Below are 13,808 nucleotides of genomic sequence, written 5' to 3'. Positions count from 1 at the left end.
ATTCCTTCACATGAGGCCTAAAAATATGTTACACTTTAAACCATTTCAATGACAGTATTTCCCTCACACCTATATAACCAGCACTGGTGTCATTCCTTTTCCACTCATTCTGTCACATCTATCTTCACACATACTCTCTTTGCTTCCCTACCATGTCTGCCATTGATGTCATTGGAACCAAGTAAACCACTTTCCTGCACTTTTCCTCTGCCATGTTAAATAAAAGCTTTGATCTAATCTTTTTTCACGTTCTTTACTTTTACAGGGTCGGAGAAGTCAACAACAATGGTGTGCATACCTTTCTCAACGAACTCTCCAATGCTGCCCCTAATACCGGGATCAAAGTTAAGGTAGCACGCACGTGGGACACGCTGAATATAACAAAAAAAAAAGAAATGATTAGTACAGATATGGTGCTAATTCATGATAAGGTGTTTGTCAACGAAATTGTTATATTGTTGTTCCTTCGCAAATAATCTTTCTTTACTTACCATTAGTATTTACAAATGCTTTCTAGGCAAATTGCATTCATGCTACAATACCAAGGAGGTTCTCACCTTCATTGAAGAAAGTCTTGCAAGAAGGCAAGATATATGTTATTTCGTGCTTTGAGGTCTCAAAAAACAAGGAGAAATATGTTGTGGTTGAAAACAATCCCTCCATGCTTAGTTTCTATGGTGGCACAGTTGTGACTGAGGAGGCCTCGGATAACAACACAATCCCTCGCTATATCTTTGAGTTTGTTAATTTCAATGATCTGCCCAAACGTTGCGGAAAAGAGGTGTTAGCAGGTTGGTTTATAAAAATATTAAATTATATGTCATACACATCTATTACATTGTATAAAGAATGTAACACTTTTATTTCTCGACAGATGTAATTGGATTTGTAATTGATGTGGATCCAATTGAGGAGAAAACAACTGTCAATGGGAAAGTCGACATGTTGTCACTTCATTTGGGTGATGGCAGGTGCAACATAATTTGTTCCCCGTGATTTAATTATCATTTAGTAGCATATAACATGTTTACCACAAAAATCAATTAACAAACTTTTTAATCCTTTGTAACTTTTGGCAGTGGGAATGTATTGAAGGTAACACTATGGGATGACTATGCTCCAATGTTTAATCAAAAACTGAAAGATCAGATGCATGCTGCTCCTAAGCCAAATGTGGCAATTTTTACCTCCACTTTGGTTAAACAATACCAAGGTAACTGATCATACCATGACATTTAATATTCACCTGACCCTCTCCTCAACCACTCCATATGTGACATATTTTTGTAGGGGAGCTTTATGTTTCGTCTTCAAGATCCACAACAATTTATATCAACATAGACACCTGTAGACCAAGATTTTCGGGTGTCAAGCCATTGATTGGACTTGAACCTTCAATCTACCGGACTTGCTCGATTTTATTCTTGGGAAGGGAAAAAAAGATTGAAAAACCCTTTTTGGATCCGGGGGTCGGTTACGATTCGGGAAGGTGTTAGGCACCCGCGTCGTTCACGGTACTCCGTGAGAACCTCTTTCTGACTTTATTTTTATTTGGAAAATTATTGCTTAAAGTATAAGTGAAAGAATGGAGGGAGAAGAAGTTGGAGTTTTTGGTTATTTTTATTTGATCGATTTGAAAGGATTAAAGCCTCTGCCTACGTACCCTTAAAAGGGATCAAAACCGTCGTAGTTCACTCTTATAAAAAACATTTTTTGTGGGTTAGGTTGATTTTAGTTTGATTTTTGAAAATGGTTTTTGAGAAGGGTTGCGAGACCTCAAGGCATAGAAGAATAACATAGAAGTGAGGTTGTTTCATTTTATTTTGAGAAATTGAGTCTAAGTTTAATTAAAGTTCAATTAGGAATTTGATTAAGAAAATAAAGGGAAAATCACTTGGATTTGGATCCAAGGTTTATTAAGAAAATAATTTGACTTTTGCTTATTTGATTTTTGGGATAAAAACGATTTTTCTAACTAACGGAAAGCTAGCGTAATAACATGAAAAATAAAGCGAGATAAAAGCGATAAATAAAGTGATAGTGTCGGTGCAAGTGTCGGTGCTTGTGTTACCTACATTATTACAAAAATTCCTAGATACATTCTATGGCCTCTTTGCCAAGCTACAAACCAATGGTAAAAATTATACATCCATTGCCTAGTTATACACACTAATATCATGATGGTTAAACAAGCTAAAAATTATAAAGCATTAGTAATAAAAAAAAAATAATAAGAACACGAACACATATACTAAATAAAACAAGAATAAGGTATGCATGGAAGAGATTTTAAAGTTTAAACCGAACCAAAAGGCCAAAATGCATGAGATAAAAATTAAACCATTTAACTAAATTAGATAAAAATGCATGATATGAAAAAGTCTCTATAAACTATAACATAGAAATTGGCTAATGAACAGACTAATACAAAGACACAATGCATGATGGGAATTCTTTCAAAAGCCACGTAAGTTAAGAGATAAAAATGCATGAGATTAAAATCGAATTCATCAAATAAAATAGATAATAATAACAAATGTATGATATAAAGAAGGCTTGACATTAGTTAAACTAAAGATGCATGAGAATAAACAAATCATAATGATATGTAAAGAAGAGGTTACGAAGTAAAAAACAAAGAAAAACATGCATGAAGAAATATTTCTTAAAAAAGGGATGCAGCAAACAGCAACCAACACAGTGAACAGATAATCAAATTGGGCTTAGGGTCAAAAGCAGACCGGTTCGGTTTTGAAAATGGAGTGGGTTATTTGAACCGGTTTTAAAAAAAAGGAGATATAAAAATGGTTTTGGCTGTTAAGAAAACAAATAACAAGAAAATCCTCTTTCTTCAATCACGTTGCCTACCTGCTGTGAAGCCCCGATACTTCAAAATAGATGACGTACCGTATCCTCTGCGTATCCTGCACCGATACTTGCCCGATACTTCCCGATACGTATCCGAAGAGTATCCAAATATTAAATTTTATTTTTTAAAAAATTAATTATCCGATACTTTCCGATACGTCCCGATACACACGGATACTTGTGTTTTTTATATTATTTTGATTTCTGTTTTTTTTTTTAAAATAAGAATAAAAACATTATATTACTATAATATATATACATTTCCTTTATCTTTCTTTGATGCCAGTACGACCCACACCACACCACACAAACAATTGCATCTTTCCCTTTCTAAGAAATTAGGGTTTCAACTTTTTCTTCCAAAGTGGTCGCCATCCACTTTGGCCACCGTCGAAGTCTTGGTATCGGACGACTTTGGTATATATTGCGTATGTAATTGACTAATGACCATTCTCTTAATCGTCAATATTATTTATATTTATGTTAATGTGCTACGAGTCTGGTTTCTTGTGTTTGTTAATATATTTGCATATTAAAAAAATGGTTATAATTATATTGTACATTTAATTATATAATTTTCTTTATTAACGTATCCCAGCCGTATCGTATCTTGATTTTTGAAATTTTTCCGTATCGGCGTATCGGTACAGTATCGTATCCGTATCGTATCTCGTATCCGGGCTTCACAGCCTACCTGTTATTCTTTCTAACTCCACTTTTTAAAAACAAAAGGCTCTCGCCTCTCTCTAAAGTATTCGACCGGAGAAGAAGGAAGGCATTCCGACGCGGCGGCCGGCCGGTTTCCGGCGGCGGCGCCACATCGTCGGAAAGTACAACCTGTATATTTTTAAATTTTTTTTATAGAAATCAAACTTCTTCCTCTTCTCTACTCGAATCCAGCCATAGTTTTCAAAAATAAACGTCCAGCAAGCCTAGATCTAAGTTTTAAAGGCGGATCTAAGTTGTTGTTCAAAACATTCATCGTTTTCAAAACCAACAGAAGCATAGCACAAACATACAGCCATCATAGACTCAAACGCAGATTGAACTAAAAGGGCAAGTGATGATACCTCGGGGTAAAAATCGGAGAAACAAAGTCTTCAGATAGAAAAACTGCAACAGAAGTCACGATCCAGCAAGCTTACACTTCGATCCCGTCACGTACAAGATAGATCCGGTAGATTCTTCTTCCTCTTAGCTCTGTTGTGGTGGTGTGAGATTTGAACCCAAACGAGCTAGTAATGAGATTGTTTGGGGTTATATTGAAACCGAAATAGCTTTGTGTTGATGGTGAAGTGTTCACTGTGATGAAATTTCTGGTGATGTGTATGTGTTTGTGAATTTACTGTGATGTATGTTATAGTTCTGGAATTTTGTGTATGAACATTCAAAGAGTGTTCATAATATTTTTGTAATTTTTTTGCATTTGATCTGAAAATGTGAAGAAAGAGAAGAGGATTAGGGTTTCTGCCGCTACAGTGTAAAATCAATGATTGGGGGTCCAATTCTGACACTGAACAGTGTCTTAAATAGCAAAAAGTAGGGCTAACCCAGATTCTGATGTAAAAGACAGTATTACCCTTAAAGTCTCTGATACAGGTGAACAGCAAGGCAAAAAGAGAATTGGAGAGCAAGTTTTAAAACTGAGCCAATAAGAGACTGCCACATGGACACAAAGGGACCCAAGGACTTAACCAACACAAAACATAAAATAAATAATAAAACAAAAGGAAAAGGTCACTCACGTGACTAAAAGAAAAAGAAATAAAATAATTAATAATAATAATAATAATAATAATAATAATAATAATACTAAAGGTAATAATAATTGTAATAATAAAAAAAAATAATAATAATTAATAATAATAAAAGGATAACGAGAATGAAAACTTTATCTTAAATGAGGTATTTTAAAATACCTCTCTGCCGAAATTTTGACTGAAATGTCTAAAATAACGCGGCGTTTAAAACGCGAACAAAAATCTTTTAAAGCGGTTTAAACACGGACAAAGAGGAAGATTTAAATTAAAAGCTTTTAGAGGAAATTAAAATATAAATAAGACGCTAAATACTTAAAAAGAGCGCGTAAAATATTTTAAAAAGCTGACGTGCAAAAGGAATAATTACACGAAACTTGGACAAAAAGAAATTCATTTTGAACTATAAAATAAAGCCTCAAAAATTTTAAAAGACGACTAAATGACTTTAAATGAATAAAGCGAAAAAAAGTTTGAGATGTTTTATTTTTAAAAAAAAACGACCGGCAAAGGAAATGACTGGTCCAAAATTGGGGTATGACAACACCCCGGAAGTTGCTGATCTAATTTTGTCATCCAAGTGTGTTACTTAACTCATGTTTAAATACTTATGTTTATATTATGTTGCCTATTTTCTAATTGTGTGTTGTTGCATCGTTGTAGGGGAAAAACCAGTGTCGTGAAAACAACTGAAACTTTGTCTTTAACTACTGTTGATGTGAAGACTATATCTGAGCTTTTATCCATGGCAGTTTCGGGAGTTTATCAGGTCAACCCTTGGTTAATTATTCTCTAGACCTATTTTTTATTTCATTATCACAGTGTGTGCCATACACTCATACTCTCAACTTTACTTGCAGGGTGATGTTGTCTATAATTGTGTTGCAACAGTTAATGACATCCTACTAAAAAATGGATTGTATTATGTTTCTTGCCCTCATTGTAGAAAAACTGTGAGTTCCACTGAGACAGACTTCAATTGTGAGCATTGTACTAAAAAAGTCGACTATCCAAAGATTAGGTGAGGTTATTTGAAGTAATTATTTTTTCCTGATCACATGGCCTTATAAATATACATGTTGCTTAAAATAATTACAATGACTCTCTATAGGTACCGTTTGGAGCTTCAAGTCAGCGACTCTACGGAATCAACAATCTTTGTATTGTTTGCCGAAGTTGCTGAACAATTGGCACAGCTGAAGCTAGATGACCTCACCTCGGATTTAGAAAATGTGTGTTACATTCTATCCTAAATATAATATGGTGTTTATCTACGTTTTTTTTATTAAAAACATAGAATAAAAGTTATTGTTTTCTCAACTTACATTCCATTCCTTTTTGTTTGGATAGCAGACTGGACGTGACTCTGATCTGCCTAAACAGCTCCAGCATATCATTGGTTCAAAGCATATTTTTCAAATTAAGTTGGGCTCTTACTTTGAACGTCGTGGAATACAAAGTTTCACGGCACATAAGATTCTGAAGCCAGTTGTTAAGGTGGTTAGTTATATCATGTTTCCATCATTTATTCTTCACTGCTGGAAATCATTATATACAAAATTTTTGATGTAATTTTACAAATTTCAGATTGAGAAAGAAGACAACATTGACACAGCGTGTTCTTCCTCAAGTGGATCTCTCAGCAATGAAATACCAGATTCACAGAAGAAGAGGAGAAGATTAATGTAAGATGTATCATTGTCTAATGCATTTAACCATGTATATATGTAAGCTATAAATGTAAGCTAAAAAAAACTTGCGAATTTTTTCACATTGCCCTCCAACAAATCAGGTGATAAGGACCAGAATGAAGATTTGGAAGATTTAGAAGATTGAAAAGTTGGCTGCTAAGGATTTAAGAGGATTTACTTTTGAAGTGTTTTCCATAGTTTAGTTTATGTTTCTCAAATCAATAGAGATGTGGATTCCAGATTATGTTTTTTGGAGGTTGAGTTTTTTTGAGGACTTTGTCTTTTGAACTATTTTGCTTTATCCTAGACTACATTGTTGGTTTGTGTTTTTTTGGATGTTGTGTTTTTTTAAGGATATTGTCTTTGGATCAATGTTGACTTTGACCTTAATTACATTGTTGTTTTATAATATTATATTGAGGGATTTTGTTGTTTTTAATGTTGACATGTATTTTGAAGACAAAGATTCTAGAGCCAGATGTTAAGGTGAATGGTAATCATGATTTCATTCATTTATTGTTCACTGAAAGTAATGAAATACATGATTCTTATGTGATTTTACAAATTTCATATTGACAAAGAATACAACATTGACGCTATATGTTCTTCCTCAAGTGGATCGCTTGACATTAAAACGCCAGATTTGCAGATGAGGAGAAAATTAACGTAAGCTGTTGTCTGATCATTTAAGCGTGTAAATATGTATGCTAAAACAACACTTGCAGAATGATAAAAATTGCACTCCTGCTGCGAATCAGGTGGTGATGACCCGATGGAATATTTAGAAGATTGATAGCTTGGCTGCTAGGGGCGGAAGAATATTTGCTTTTGAAGTGCTTTGCATTGTTTAGTTTATGTTCCTCTAATAAAGTTGTGGATTCCAACTATGTTGTATTTTGAAAACATAGAATATTAATTTTTAATAACTTTTCAAACTATTTGTATTTTTAATATTAATTTTTAATAAGTGGAACATGAGAACTGTGTTTTATGATATAGGCTTTTCAATTATTTTGTCTTTGGCCTAGATTACATTATTGGTTTATGTTTTTCTTACAAATTTGTTGGTTTATGTGTTTTCATTATATATAAGGATCATAAAAATAAAGTCAAGAATTTATGTATGTGACTTCTATTTGTGCCTATAGAATGACCACAACTAAGTTAGGGCCTGTTTGGTTCAGCTTCTGCCCAGCCAAAATCAATTCTCTACAGTGCCAAAAGCAATTCTAGCCAAAAACAACGTGTTTGGTTTGGCTTTTCAGAATTGCTTTTATCCTCCAAAAGCAATTCTCCATGAAGCTACAAATCCTAGCTTCTAGCTTTTCTAGAATCAATTATAAACAGTAAATATTATATTTTATTATTAAAACCTATTATTTTCCTTTATTGCCCTTTATCAATTCTCCTTCTTTATCAATTCTCCTTTAGCTATGTCTATTTTAGTAATTATACATTCAAAAACAATTCTACATAATTGTATCCAAACATAAATCAGTTTGTTTAATTAATTCTACATAATTGTATCCAAACATAAATCAATTCTCTCAGAATCAATTCTGTCAGAATCAATTCTATCAGAATCAATTCTGTCATAATCAATTATATTCAAAGCTGAACCAAACACACACTAAATCTCATACCATAATAATTACTCGAGTTGTATTGGGACATATCAAGTTAATAATCACATAAATATAGATAAATAGGTTCTTTGAAAAAAAATAAGATTAGATAGATAAGTTCTTTCCATGGGCCAACCAAAAATAAATAAAATACTAACTTAAACAATAACAAAAATTGCTAATCTTTATTAAGATCATGTTCTTCTTTATACGGAACTACAATCTATCTATCAAAACACTTGCCTTTCCCATTATTGGTTCGGAACTGTTCATTGTTAAAGGGATTTTCTTAGAGTTTTGATTTATTTTGGATGGGAATATAATTTTAATAGGGGGTGGCCCAATGAAATTACTAGGAATGTTAGCTAATTATAGGTTAATTAAAAATTAATAAAGGTCCAATCGCAGGTTTGCTTTTTGACAATGTGTGATGTATCTTGGAGTAGATGGTTGTGATATAATGGATTTTTGGTCTATGCTTCATATAGCCTTTTTGATATTAGAACTTCTTTATAATTATTTTTTAATATGAAAAATCATTAAATTATAATTTAGTTGAGGCTATAATAGTAGATGTTAAACTATCTATGCTATAAAATTACAATGAGCTGCTATATGAATAGCTGTTATTTGGCATTTATTGCATAACTACATAATTTTATAGCAATATATCTTCTTTTATTTGGCATTGAATGAAGATATATTACTAAAGAAAACATCTATTTAAACCCTGTATTGCGCACTTATTTGAAACATTCATCAAATCTCTCATATTCTCTTTCAGGCAAGTGATTTCATAGTTTTCTTGAATAAATTGTGAAGAAGCTGCTCTAAATGACATGACAATGCTCAGTTTAGCCATCATTCCTCCTACAAAGATAACCGTGTATCACAACCAGAGACAATTAACAAGAAAGAGGAAAGTAAATATTAGCTGTATTGCATATAATTAACAGATAAACCAAACCATAAGTAGTCTACTGAAGAGGCAAGTGTAAGCTTTTTTTAAAAACAAAATATTATTTTATTGGAAGTTCTTTCTCTATTCACCATTTATATGCTCACAAGTCACATCTGCAACAAGCTTTTTTAAACTTCCAAATTTTTTTAAACTTCCAAGTTAGATAGCATATATATCAAAATAAGGTTTTATTAGGAAAATGTACAACCGATTCTGGGAATATAATCATTCAAACCCCTAACAGAAAAAGAGGTATTAGACAGAAAAGGAAAACTTACATGCTTTTGTTTCATTATGTTCACTCTTAACTGCTTGCATAACTATTTGAAAGACCTAAATTGTGGAAGCTACCGTTTGAAACAAAACAACAATCAAATCTGCCACCAAAAAACGACAAATATTTTAGACAATATTTTGTGGAGGAACCAAAATTGTCAAATTTAAAATAGGGTTAACATCTCTGCAAAATGATGAAAAAAGGGAGACCAAAACTGCAATTAAGAGTGTATATCCTTGGTATCAGGAGATAGTTTGATAGCAAGGACCATGAGAAAACCAAATAATTTGACAGAGAAGAAATTTATAATTTAATGCACATATGAAACTAGATATTAATGATCAGAACTTAGAATGAAAATACCAAAGAATTAAAAATAAAAAATGAACCGATAGAATCTATAGGGTATGGAAATATTTCATGAATGAGGAGGACGACTAACAGAAATGCATATCATTATAAAGTATGAAACGGTATCAAACAGTGTGCAAGTAAAAATGTAGAAGTAAAATTCAAGTATGAATCATATGCAATTATTTACCTTTGCAAGAGACTGAATCGTCTAAGCTAAAACCCTTCATACTCTTTGCTAGCTTAGTTATGATTGTTTTTCCTTCATGTTGTTTATGCATTTCTCTTCCAAAATCAACTCGTGTGACTCTTGAAGAAACCACAACAGTAAAATGAAGGTACAACAAAAGAATACAATTATTAGAATATTTCAAAAAAGTTCAAAAATTATTTTGAAAGGAAAGATGATTATAGTGTGAAAGAAAAATTGAATCTTTTGCTTTTTATGCAATTTGTCCAAGGTGTAAATATAGTTTAACAAAGAGTTTTACGGAATTGGAATTTGCAAGCATCTTTATTGCATTATCTAATGCTTTGAAAACAATTTACAATAGCATTTAATAGAATTGGACAAAGATTGGACAAAAGGTCGACAAATGATATCTTGGGTGGATATGATTACCTTGTTTATGTAGGAGTTGATCTGCAAAGTGCAAACAGGAAGAGCTGCTCCATTTTCAGAAATAATAGGTGCCATCTTCTCTCCTTTATGTCATCCTTCATCATCTTCAAATGACCTCCTGTATTGTTGTAAATTTTCAGCAATGTATCATTCAGAAGACACTTCTAAAGAGTATTTTCAAGTGCTAAAAATGTGAGTATTTTGCTTTGGAATTTAGACTACAGGTAAAGGACATGTTAACCAATTTGGAGCATTTATAGTTTAGAATTGATGCTCAACGAAATAAGTAAAAAAGGCTTTAGTAAGAAGCAAATATTGATAAAAGGGTTTGGGAGGTGTTAATGGTTTAAATATAAGCATCCAATTAACATTCACACATCACCTACAGACCTGGATTTTCTGCAAACTAATGCAATCACTATAGTATAATAGAACTGTTGGACAGTGCACATTTTAGCAAAAGTAATTCAAAACAGAAATATTGAATGATTAGAGACTTGTAACATAAGCACACAAGCAGAAGTTGAAAACAAAAACAATATTTTGTAAACTGTTAAACAAACTTCATTTCAATATATCAAGAGACTTCAAACAAAATTAACAAAAGCATACAAGCAGAAGTTCAAAACCAAAACAATAGTTTGTAATCTGTTAAACAAACCTCAATTCAATATATCAAGAGACTTTAAACAGAATTAACATAAGCATACAAACAAAAATTCAAAACAAGCAGCATACAAAGGTTTCCATATAAAGCAAACTCACAAGCATGATCTTGATAAAACTATATTTATACCATGAGCAAACATTTAAATAGAAAGAGTTCAGTTTTAGAAAGAACATAAGCAAAAACAAGAATAATCTTACTTTGTTGATGAAAATGAAGAAAGATTGGAAGTTAAAAAGAAACTAATTAAAAAGAATACAAGTTGAAAAGTTAAATTTAAAAATTAAAAAAAAAAGAAGAGTAGTTAAATAAAAGTCATCTACTTAATTAAATAAAACAATAAAGCATGAACTTAAATAGAGAAAAAAAAGATACTATTACTTACTATGCAAACCACTACCATCTTGTCTTGCTCCTTGCAATCCACCAGCACCTTGCTCCATAAGTACTTGCCTTTCTCCTTGCACGCTACAACCACCTTGCTCCATAAGTCCTTTACCTTTCTCTGTAAGTCCTTTTCTTCCTTGCTCCATAGCAACTTTAGAAGTTCTTTTTTCCAAGAATAACCAAAATTTAAAACATGTAAAAGCAAATCAAAGAACAATTTGTTAGACAAATAAGCATTATTACAAATGAAAAGCTTATTCAATTAGATACACTATAGGTTCATCACTGTGCAAAGAATCTCTAATACATGCAGAGCAAAAGTTCTAGTGGGGACCAAATATAAACCATGAAAAGTAGTGATAAAAAAGCACGCTTCAGTGGAATGTGGCCCTCGTTTTTACTTGTGGATTGTACAAATCTTCTTTCATAATTCATGTTAACATTTATTCGATGGATTGATACTTATCTTCATGTATATGTTTTGGTTACTACATTGAAAATATGACAGACACAAACCATTTTAAGACGATAAAATTGTTTTTAAAATAAAATGATAATTTTTCAGAAAGGTTCACACATCTTGTTGGTGATTAAGATAAAACAGATATAGTTCAGCATAAAACACAATCATGGCAAAAAAAAATTGCAGAACGAATATCAAACTATTAGTACTTGTTAACTAACTACAAAAAGAATGAAACTTTTATTTATTTATTAGTACTTAGTAGTACTAAATTGACAAAAAAACCAAGGAATTTTGTTATCAATAGTATAAAAACACGGTTTTTTTTTATCAATAGTATCAGATCTGAAAAGGACAAAAAAGGATTCATAAAGAAATTTTTACATCTCTTGAAAATAAAATAAAACAAATTCACATCCAATTTCATATGTAAACAACTTGACCTTGATGAAGACAACAACCCAGGTTTGAGACCATGACATCAGTGTTTGTTTGTGTAAAAAACCTGACCCAGATTGGACCAAAACATACAAGATTGGGATGAAAACACGTAAGCTCTTTTCCGGCGCGGTGGTTACAAGCTCCGGCGCGGTGGTTGCAAGCTCCGGTAGTCCGGTCCTGATTTTTTTAATGAGTTTTGTAGAGAAGATGTAGGGGACTCTTTTTATGGTGATGGTTTTTCAAAAGCTTGTATGTGGTTGTCTAGATCTAGCCGAAAAGATGGGCGTAGGGAAATTTAAAATCATCTTTGACATGAAAATAAATTTGATAGTAAAATTACTGATGAAAATGAGAGGATGAAGATGGTGGAACAATGATACGCAGCCGCCGGAGACACGCTAAAGGAGGGAGGAGGCGGCTAGGGTTTGTTAGAGAATGAGAGAGTTTTCCAGAATTTCTTTGATGAAGAGAGAGAAAAATAACTATGAAATGAATTTACCGTGTGTGGGACAAAGTTAAATGAAAAAATAATAATAAAAAGAAAATTATAAAAAAAAAAGACTCCTATACGAGATTGAAAGGGGTATATGCTTTTTTGATTGCAAGATTGACAAAGTAGTGTAACATAGTAACAATACTTTTTCCATTCCGGATTAACCGAGTCATTTTCACTAATAAAATATCATAATGAACTCAAATGTATTAGATAAGTTGGCATTGACTAAAGTAACTTTAATATACTGGACAAGTTATTTATAAAAATTGTTTCTACTAAAACGTTTCTACTATTTAGAATATCACCTCCCTCTTCAATTCTACAATGATATTGAACCTTCTTCGATTAATATACACGGGATATGTGAACATTGACTAAAATTTTAGAAATAACCAAAATGAAAGTTGAGAAATTGACATTGATTAAATAGAACAGTCGTGCACGAGATAAGTTATCCATAATAAAATGCACAAGTGAAGAAGACATTGATTAAATTACAATATCATTTGACAATTTTTCAGTAATAAATTTTCAGAATTAACTAAAATAAACACGATAAGTTACCACTGACTAAATTAACTTTGATACACATGACAAGTTGTCATTTATAAAAAATTGTTCATGACAAAGAGTTTATACTATTTAAAACATCACCTCACTTCAATTCTTCAAAGGTATTGAATCTTCATCAACTAGAATGTACGAGATATGTAAGCATTGTTTAAAATTTTCTAAATAACTAAAATGCATGGGAAAAGTGTGCATTGACAAAAATTTCAAAAGTAAATCAACTGCACCGTAACTTTGGTATATGGGACAAGTTGTCATTTATAAAAAAAAATGTTCTTGCAAAAACGATTATACTATTTAGAATATCACAAAACTTTAATTCTACAACTATGTTGGACTCTCATCGACTAAAATGAACACGATAAGTGGTCATTGTCTAAAAATTCGTAAATATATAAAATGCTTGAGAAAAGTAGACATCAACTAAAATTTCAGAATTCATTTCCCCTTGATGCTTAATTTAATGTCTGTGTGCTTTGGTGGTTTTTGTATTTTTGCTGCTGTTGCTGAGTGATAACATTTATTCTTAACCGAAGATATCAGTTAGCCTACAGCTATGTGGAATTGGTCTGTTCACGTTGTTTTCGACCTTAAATAAAAATTAATCAGTCAAGGCTCCAAACTAAGGTGTT

At 32.0% G+C, this 13,808-nt stretch overlaps 1 long non-coding RNA gene and 1 pseudogene across 1 annotated transcript; one reads left to right on the top strand and one right to left on the bottom strand.

Annotated features, from left to right (window-relative positions):
* LOC146912156 (replication protein A 70 kDa DNA-binding subunit C-like) lies at window positions 1-6,461 on the top strand (annotated as a pseudogene).
* Window positions 6,462-8,597: 2,136 nt separating this feature from the next.
* Window positions 8,598-12,601, bottom strand: LOC146912155 (uncharacterized). The gene is made up of 5 exons (XR_015015802.1): window positions 11,205-12,601; window positions 10,153-10,270; window positions 9,721-9,839; window positions 9,181-9,279; window positions 8,598-8,811 (listed from the first exon to the last, which is right to left on the bottom strand). It is a non-coding gene; the product is annotated as an uncharacterized LOC146912155 (long non-coding RNA).
* Window positions 12,602-13,808: the final 1,207 nt, after the last annotated feature.

The sequence above is a fragment of the Medicago sativa genome, chromosome 6 (assembly GCF_051527215.1).
Source record: "Medicago sativa cultivar Bolivia chromosome 6, Bolivia_mono, whole genome shotgun sequence".
Classification (NCBI taxonomy): domain Eukaryota; kingdom Viridiplantae; phylum Streptophyta; class Magnoliopsida; order Fabales; family Fabaceae; genus Medicago; species Medicago sativa.
This window is presented reverse-complemented; position numbering and strand designations above follow the sequence as displayed.